The sequence below is a fragment of the Sander vitreus genome, chromosome 22 (assembly GCF_031162955.1).
Source record: "Sander vitreus isolate 19-12246 chromosome 22, sanVit1, whole genome shotgun sequence".
NCBI lineage: Eukaryota > Metazoa > Chordata > Actinopteri > Perciformes > Percidae > Sander > Sander vitreus.
This window is the reverse complement of record NC_135876.1, coordinates 23,150,528-23,159,156: the sequence shown is the minus strand read 5'-3', so window position 1 is coordinate 23,159,156 and position 8,629 is coordinate 23,150,528. Positions and strand designations below refer to the sequence as shown.

General features: G+C 43.0%; 1 protein-coding gene across 1 annotated transcript in view; it reads left to right on the top strand.

The window, feature by feature from the left end:
* Window positions 1–1,186: 1,186 nt before the first annotated feature.
* The window catches only part of rnf152 (ring finger protein 152), a 66,705-nt gene continuing 59,262 nt past the window's right edge, over window positions 1,187–8,629 (top strand). The window contains exon 1 of the mRNA XM_078280293.1: window positions 1,187–1,587. The gene's annotated coding sequence lies outside the window, so the exon portion shown is untranslated. The remainder of the gene's footprint in view (window positions 1,588–8,629) is intronic.

Below are 8,629 nucleotides of genomic sequence, written 5' to 3'. Positions count from 1 at the left end.
TTTTATAGATATGTGTACTTGTCATATAGGGCTCTTCTATTGTCTTGGTGTAGCCTTTTCAATGTGGAGGCTGAATTAAAAAGGGTCTTATATTTGTGGGGTTCTCATATATTTTTTTACATTTGGCCCCCTATAAGGGCACAGGGCAGCCCAGAGGAAGTTCAAAAATATTGTATATGATGCAGTAAAGACGTTGTGCTAAGGTCAGAGCTAACCGGAAAGTTGTAAAGTTTTGTAAACAAGAAAGGCACTTAGGTAAACAAAGGGGACATTTAGGCCGAGCAGAGGGGCATTTGGGCTGATCAAAATGGCTGATTGTGCTAGAGTGACATTTTAGCAACAGAAAACACACTTCAGTGACCATTGGGGCAGTTGGGCTAACCAGAAGGGCAACTGGGTGAAAGGAAAGACACTCATTAGATAAAAGGGGGATATGGACCAGTCAGAGGGGCCTAGGCACTTGGGTGACCAAAAGGCCATTTAGGGTTAGGGTTGGGGAACCAGCTTGACCCGTGCTTGGGTAGGGGAGACCGGGTTGGTTGTTACACTTTTTACTCTTGTGTGAATTGCTAATCATTTAAACATCTTTCACCAGTCATTCCTACATTAAATGAAATCTTAAGGACTTGCCTTGAAATAGGTATCCATTTTATTCTTCACAAGGTATTGTACCAAGAAGTAATTAACTATCAAAGACACTCTGAAACATTGTGACAACAATGACAGCCCAACTGTTTAATATCAAATAAATTGTCACATTGGCCTCTAGTGTAGCTGTAATAAGCAGTGTGATAACCAACCCGTGTGACAACCAATCCGGTCTCCCCTACACCATAGGGGCGCTTGGCTTAACCGGAGGGGCAACTGGGTGACAGGAAAGGCACATATTGGAGGACACTTGGACCAACTTCAAGGGCATTGTAGGAACAAGAAAGAAATGACAACAGTGGCACTTGGATAATCATAGGGACATTTTGGGCAACTACAGGGGATTGGGAGAACTAGAGGGGGAATTAGGGCACCTGGGCCTCACGTGTGCAGGGCAGGCTGTGCTCCTCTGTGACGAGACTTTAAAACTGTCCGAGACCACAAAACCATGTCGGGGTGGATATTTTTTGCAGTGCAGTGAGAGCCACCCAAAGCCAGCGGAGCGCAGCGGTGCAGCAGGACACCTGGCTGCCGGGCTCGGGCTGCTCACCGGCGGCCAGACTCACATCACTTCACACCCCCAGCCTGCGGCGACACGGTTTTTTTTTCTTCTCAGCTTGTCACCTGAAGCCTGTAATGTGTTCATTTTTTTTTTTTTTTAAAGCTCCTACAGTGAGAGGGCGTATCCGCTTTCAGAGAGAGGCTGAGCGGAGAGAGTGGGAGGGCTTTTCTGTGTTTTCGCTTTGGTTTGAAACATAGGAAGAAAGCAGCGAGCAGCCACGCCGCCCACTGAACAGGGCGAAGCGCGCATCAACAATTTCGCAACCGCCGCTGCTGCCCTGATTAAATCCACGGAGGAACGGAGGAGAGCAGACACCCACAGGCAGACAGACAGGGGAGGACTGCTGCTGTTATCCGAAAGAGGAACTAATAAAAAAGGTGAGCTCTACAATTTCCCCACCGTCTTTAAAATGATGATTTATCGTATGGAGTCCGGCTGACGGAGCATTGAGGAAACACAACAAAGTTGTTTCCGATGCGAGGATTTTGCTTTGTTTGGCCGTGAAAGGTGGGAGCTGCATCCCTGTAGTTTGGTCTTTGTCTGCACACTTCTGCGTGTGCATTGTGTTCAGTCAGTCATGTAACCCAAAATGCATGATTGAAGCATTGATTGAGGATTGTAGCATTGATTTATTGGAATAAGAATGCGATAAACGTTGCTTTTCATGCTGTTTTTTTTATTTTTTAAATGAACTTGAGACATTTTATGTAGTTTTATTCCCACAAATGTCTTTCCTGACGTCAATACTGTAGCTTCAAAATTCTTTACAATGGTCCAGAGACATTATTAGTCCCTTACCTCAGTATGTTCCTTTGTTGTTTCACTATCAGACGTCCTTTGTGTTGGTATCGGAATTTCTGTACCTTCACCAGACAGCTTACAGTTGGGGGGAGGGGGGGTTCTGATGTCATTGCCCCCCATTGTTTCAGTGATTGGTTAAAAACCAACAAAGTAAAGTTTTAGATTTACCTTTATACTACTGCATTCCTAACGACAGGAATCTGGGTTTTTTTTTGTGTGGTTTGGAGATAGTTGTAGTGCACCTTCCACCATAATCTGTTTTTTACTGTCACATTTTAAGTTTTATTCATCAAAAACATATTTCCTGTCTCCCAGCTCCTGGAGTGGGAAGTGAAAGGCGATAACGAAATTCTAAGTAGCTTGTATACTCTTTCTCTGGCAGGTTTTCAAATGCAGAATTTTTGAATTGATAAGCGCTACATGCAGCTGATGACACAGGCCATCCAAGAGCTTGTTGATTCAGTTCTGTAAAATGCAAAAAATAAAATAAAAAAATAAAGGGTCAGATGAGGAGGGTTTCCAGTTATCTAAATTTAAAGTTTGGTCTGTAAACGCTGCATTTTTCTTTTCCTCATTACATTTGTATATAAGTCTTCGTCTTCCTCCATGGATTTGAAAACAACTTGTAATCCCCCTGCTTTTCTTTTGCCTGATGTGCTGCTGCTGCTGCTGGACTTCATCCAATATTTAGGATGTGTCAACTCTCACTTAATTCTCGGCTAACGTAATTGCCTGCAGGATTACTGTGTTAGAATGAGAGTTAATGTCAGTTTGATTTCTTCGTATGCACACAGTAGACCTTCACTGCTTTGTTAGCTGTTTCCTTCTTGCCATTAAAACCATTTCCTGCATTTTTGTGTGCATGCATTTTACACTGATGACGACATGCAGAAGATGATAAGTGGGTTATTTGAGTGCATTGTAGCCTACGTGTGCGCACAGCTGTTTTGAAAGCAACTTATATTGACAACCATTGACTAACTGAATACCTTCGGGGTGTGTGTGTGTTGTTGTTGTTGTTGTTGTTTGGTCAAAACAAGGAATTAGAAGATTGTGATGATGGACGGTAGTCTGGCTATCACCAGACCAAGCTCAGTCTTTTAAGATTGAACATTAGTCTGGGGAGTCTGCTCTGTATTTTCTCTGCACAAGAGGCGTGATCAACGGGCATAGTTCAAATGACTCTGTACGCAATTGGATAGTCCTTCAACCAATCAGAGCAACGATCCGGGTGACGTAGCAGCGGCATCAACGGGTTTCTGCCATGGAGTGCTGCGCTTCTGTGGCTGGCTTGTTGAATGTAAAGAAAAAAGCTGCTTGGTCGCTTCTCTATCGTCATCGTGTTAAACCCGCCAATAGCGCGCCAGGTGGATAAGCCAGTTTGTGATTGGTCCCCGAAAATTTGTAACGGAAGCAGGATAGATAAACGTACAGGTTTCCAGCCTGAGCCGCAGGGCGAAATCAAATCGCCGGCAGATCGGGCTGGGTTCACCCAGTCTAGATGGCAAACTAGCTACTGATCCCATACTGTATTTTCTCCCCAGTTACTTCTACTCTTTCTCAGTGTAATTGCTCTGGCTGGGTCACCTCCTGACTATCTGTTGTGAGATAGGCCTATTTATTTAACACAAATCAATTTAGGGAGGTTCAACATAGAAACACAAGATGAAGACATGGAGGTATTAAGACTAGATTGTGACAGGACTCATTTAAAAGGGGCATCAAGTTCAAATGACTTGTCACGTGGAGTACTACTCTGTCTGTGTTTGCCTTGACTTCAGCTTGGAGAATTAGTAATAAAAACCAGAGGGCATTGCGTTTGAATGGCGTGGACGTTAACCAGACGTGGAGGGTCTAACGAAAGATGCTGGTCAGTTGCATTATGGGAAATGTAGAATAAAGGTTTTTTTGTAGCTTAACCTATACTAACATTCAGGATTTCACAGCATGTGATGCATCAATGTTGACTATTGTTTTCTTTAATCTGTGTCTCATGAGTCCCCCAACTTTCTAGAAGAAGAAAACTAATCGCTAATAGGGCCGCCCCACCCCCCTGAAAGTTGAAGATTGAAACCATTAGTCGGAGAATTATGTTTTTTGTTGTTGTCAGTCAGTGTGTAATCGCAATTATTTCTGAGACAGTTATTGTATAGCATATTTTAGAATTGTTACAGCTCTAAAAGTTATTACATAATTGAATTAGAATAATCAATAATGAAAATAGTCATGAGTTGCAGAACGAATAGGTAACGTCAGTACGTGCATGGCGTTAACAGTGTTTGTCAGGTGCAGAAACGTAACGGTGATCAGTGTTGGCGAGTCACGAGTCAAAGTGCAATCTGGTCCACATGTTGCAGAAACAACAACACCAAGAAGGATGCAGGATTCAGGCTAACTAATCCACACAGTACACATCTCCAGGGGTGTCACACTGGGGGTGGAAAGGGGACTGAGTATCCAGGGCCCTCATGTAAGGAGGTAGGGCTGGGCGACGCGGAGAAAATCAAATATCACGATATTTTTGACCCAATACCTTGAAATCGATATTGCGGCAATATTGTAGGGTTGACATTTGGTGCGGGCAGGGGCCCGTAGTGAATGCCTTTCTACAGGACCCAGAATTTTGTGCTCCGCCCCTGCACATCTCCACTTTATATTCTTTGGATCAAACTATTGTACGAAGGTTTAGATTCCTGCATTTTTGCTTATTTTTGCTGTTTCATCCTCTAAACACAAGTCACATCAATTCATAGGTTGCTTGTTCGTTGGACAGGGTTGTGGTAACCTGTCAACCTGCCAGGTTAGAGAACTTGGCAGTGAGGGAGACGGGCAATCCAAACAAATCTGATTGCACTCTTTCAGTCAAACATGATGGATTTGACTGGCCCTATTAGTGTGTTTATACAGTTTGAGATTAGAAACACAAAGACGAAGCTGGATTTCACCCAGAAAACCTGTTATGTCTGCTATCGATCTTAATTCTTGGTCTCACGTTTTCCAAATGGCATCGTTCTCAAGTGTTCTATTAAAGCTCTCATAGATTAGCGCTCACAGTAATTCAAAAGTTGCTGAGGCATTTCACTAAAACACTGCTCTTTTGTTTTAAATAAAAATGCAGAACAACGTGAGAAAGAGCAAACGTCTGGAGCTGCAAAGAAAATAGTTATCTCAGTGAATCAAATGCATCAGTTTGAAATGCTGGTTGTTGGAACAAGATAAGGAACTGGACTGATGGAGCACTTTTATTTGTATGTGAGGAATGTACAGGTGTGGTCAAAATATCATGATTGCATGTAGAAAGTAAAACAGCCCTGCAACAAATCCAATCTTTTTAAAGGTTAGGATGTTAGATTTTGTTGAGACTCTTCCTATCTTAAGGCCATTTTGAAAACTGCTAGAAAAGGCTCCAATGCCCTCATAACCCTCAGCACGAATGAGGTAAGATACTCTATATGGCTTAGCCTTTTGTGGACAGCATGTACTTCAGGCCAAAGGCTGTTTTTCCAATGAAGAGAAGTCTTAATGCTACAGCATACAATGATATATTGGACGACAGTGTGCTTCCAACAACTTTGTGGAAACAGTTTGTGTTTGTCCCTTTCCTTTTTCAACATGACAAGGCATCCGTGCACAAAGCCAGCTCCATAAAGAAATGGTTTTCCCGGTTTGTTGTGGAAGAACGTGGACTGGCCTCAGCGACCATGATCTAACACCTTTGGGATGAACTGGAACGCCGACGTCACACATGCTCTGTCCACTAATTTACAGTCAATGGTTGTTACTGGCCAGTAATGCTCTTGTGGCTGAATGGGAGTCAGTCCCTGCAGCCTGGTTCAACGGCTGGAGGAAAGCCTGCAACCAGAAGAGTGGAGGCTGGAATTAGATGCTCAACGATCACATATGGGTTTAATGTCCGAATGTCCATATACTTTTGGGTTATGTAGCCTATATCATTAGAAATAACAGATTAAGATGGATAGAGAATGGATGGATAGATAAAGAAAAAAGTACCCAATTTGATAAATATTTCCTTCAAAATGTGTTAAATTACAATACATCAACATCAACCTGTTCATCTACTATGGGGTTGTTAAAGTGACTTTTCTTTTGCCCAGCAGTAGCAGAATTAATAAGATTTCAAATTAATAGCACATCTTTTCAAAGAACAGTAATATACCTGTTTTTATTTCCGTGCAGTCTCTTGGAAGAACCCCCAATTTATAAAGACTTTCAACCGCTGCAGCCAGTGCGACTAAATATCTGGGGGAATATGTCACCTTATATCACCTACACAACAAATATTTACCTTTACCTAGCAGCTGCCTTGTGCGAGCAGTCAGAGGGAATGAAGGCAAACATTGATTTGAGTTTGCTGAGGCACGGAGCTTTAGACACGTTCACAGCTTTGGATTTGTCCTTAAGAGTTTAACTTGTCCTGGCATCTTATTCCAGTCTTTTCTCTCTTATACTCTTACTTTGGAGGGGTGTGATATGTTTCAAATGTGATGCTGGCAGTTTGGCATCCAAGAGGTTGCAGCTTTATTCCGTATCAAATTTATACAGGCACCTTGTTTCTTAAGTCCCTTGCAGGTTTTGGATCATACTTGACATTTTGTCGCTGCAAAAACAATTTTGGTGATCCTCGTGCTTTCAAATAAGTTGGAATGGTGTCATGTAAGGCTGAGTGATTTGGCCAAACATAGAAATTAGTTTTTTTTATAAGCTTAGGGATGAAAAAAAAATTCTGCAAAAAGACTAAAACTATGTCAAACAAGACTAAGAGTTTACAGCCATGCTAGAAGCTCTGTGATGCTGTACTAGTTAAATGCTAACGTCAACATGCTAACATGCTCTCAATGAGAACGCCAACATGCTGATATGTAGCAGGTATGTTTGCCATGTTCACCGTCTTAGTGTAATATGTTTTTAGCTAATATGTAATTTGCTAATTGGCACTAAGTACAGCTGATAAGAATGTCATTAGTTTTGCAAGTATTAGTTGTTAAACCAAAAATTTTGGACAAATTTTCATTGTGACCTGAAGGTGGGGGTAGTTAAAAGTGAAGGGATCACCAAAGGTATAGTCTATATCCACAACGTTCCACTTCCAGGATTGCTCCGTTGCCGCCGGAAATTCTGCGGGATGTCCCTCATTTCGGCCAGATGTCCGTCACCTTCCTCTTTCTTTGTGTTGGAATTTTAAACCAACATGGATTTCTGAGGACTGTGGTTAACTGCTCCTCAGATCTCTGCAGTGTAACTCCAGACAGGTAGCTAGACTATCTGTCCAATCTGAGTTTTCTGTTGTACGACTAAAACAACCTTTGAACGTACACATGTTCCACCAAAACAAGTTCCTTCCATTTTGTAGAGGCACCGTGGCTCTGTCCGGCGATTCGTGCTTCTTAGTATTTTTTTTAAGAATACATTTTGGGCCTTTAATTTGACAGGACAGCTGAAGACATGAAAGGGGAGAGAGGGGGAATGACAGGCACCGCTGCCTGCAAGGCTATGGTTATGGTTAGGTGCCTTGAAGACGACGGTCGCAGCGCTGCCTTGAAGGCTTGGTTGGGGGTTTAAAACACCATCAAGCCAGCACAGCGGTCTTATCAGCTGAGCAGACATATAGCAGAGAGGGCAACTTGGCAGTTTGCTAACTTGTTGCTCTCTCTAATATAACCAATATAAGCTGCTCTGTTTAGGCTACAAAACGTGCATGCAGGCTGAAATTCAACCGTGCGGTTTTGTCAGGATTAAGCTACAAACCGAAGGAAACTCCGCTAGCTGCTAGGCTAATGTGCAATGGTAAACACACAAAATATAGTACACGCACATAGCAGAGCTTGCAAACTGTGGCTTTTTTGTCGACAACGCGAACATTGTCAACATAAGTCACTGGAAATCCAAAATACTTCCACACCGGCGACTTCAGTGAAAGAGGAGGGGGTTCAAGTTCTGTCGATGGGTCTCCTGTATCTGCAGTTGCCATGCTATCTTTTGACTGGCTGTAGCTAAGTTTGAGGAGGTTGACTTGCAGCACTTCAACACGTGTGTTTTTTTTTTTTTCCCGCTTGACAAGCTGCCCGGACGTGACAAGCGGACCAAACGGTCTCCTAAGCCCCTCCCCCCACAAGGGAGACCTGTGCACGATAGAGCGCGTGTGAAGAGGGGGGGGAAGGGGCTGCAGCTTGTGCTTGTGGAAGGGGGAGCGGAGGACGCTATGAAATGCGTGTGCCTGAGCAGTGATTGACACGCAGTTAGACACCCCCCTGGCCCTGATTGGTGCATCTGAACAGGGAGCCAGATTTAGTTTTAAATGACCTGCTTCATGTAGTTCTACTGGAACATAGGGTCAGCTTCAGCAAATATGACAGAAAGTTAGTTTTATAAAGCTTATCTACTGCACCTTTAAGTGACCCAGGGAAACATACATTTGACCTGAAGGAAAAAGCAGGCTAGGTAGGCTGGAGCACAGCTGGGTTAACCGTCTTTACCCTAAAAAAAAAATTGATTGAAAGTTGTGATGTTCTGCAGTGCTAGCAGCCTCTGGCCTAATCCATGCGTCACTTAAAAAAATATGACAAGATGTTCATTAACTAGATCAATGATTTCATGTTA